Source organism: Propithecus coquereli, unplaced genomic scaffold, assembly GCF_000956105.1.
Source record: "Propithecus coquereli isolate 6110/MARCELLA unplaced genomic scaffold, Pcoq_1.0 Scaffold415, whole genome shotgun sequence".
NCBI lineage: Eukaryota > Metazoa > Chordata > Mammalia > Primates > Indriidae > Propithecus > Propithecus coquereli.
In genome coordinates, this window is record NW_012149897.1 from 1,577,096 (window position 1) to 1,578,006 (window position 911).

A 911-nucleotide genomic window follows, 5' to 3' on the forward strand; every position below is an offset into this window, starting at 1 on the left:
TGAATGGAGAACTATCTGTTATTTGCCTCTAACATCTAATAAGAAAATATTTTATTAGAAATCTTGTTTCTATATTAAATGACTTACAATAAATGTACTGTTTATAACAGGACTGATATATAGTAAGGATTCAATTATCTATCTATATAGATGTATTTTTAAAAAATATTTACAAGGATGGTTATTTATAATATGGTTTTTAAAAAAGAAGAGTACAAACTATATTGTCTATTTTTCTTATGGCCAATATTAATAGTTAAGGCTTACATAGCATTTGTTACATGCTAGTCTCTGTTCTAAACACTTACCATATATTAATCTACTTAATTCTCAGGCAACTCTATGAGATAGGTATTATTGGCATGCTTATTTTATCTGATGGGGACGCTGAGACATTGAGGCTAATTTGGGGTCAAATCAAGCTAATTTAAACCAACATACCCCAAATCCAAAGGGTATATTTTGCCAGAGCTCATATAGCTAGTGAGGGGCAAGCTGAGACAGAACCCCAGAGTGTCTGGTACAAAGTGTGTGCACACTGCTCTCCTGCCAGTCAAGAGGTCAAATGCATTCACGTACTAAGCAATGCCCCACACATCTCTCTTCTCTAGCGCTAGTTAAACATGCTTCTTATTTATTGATGCTTCGACACCGTTATGATAGGTGCTCATTATGGTGAACCCATACCAAGATCTTGAATTACATTTGAATCAGTAACAGACTACAAAATATTTACTGTGATATTTACAATTGAAGAAATAATCAGTAAAGAGCACAATAGAATTAACTTATTAAAATATATTATTGAGGTGTTGGGAAAGTCGGCAGGGGGAGGAGGGATGGTTCTGACTCAGGGCAAAGACAATATATGTAACTTAAATGTTTGTATCCCCATAATATTCTCAAATAAA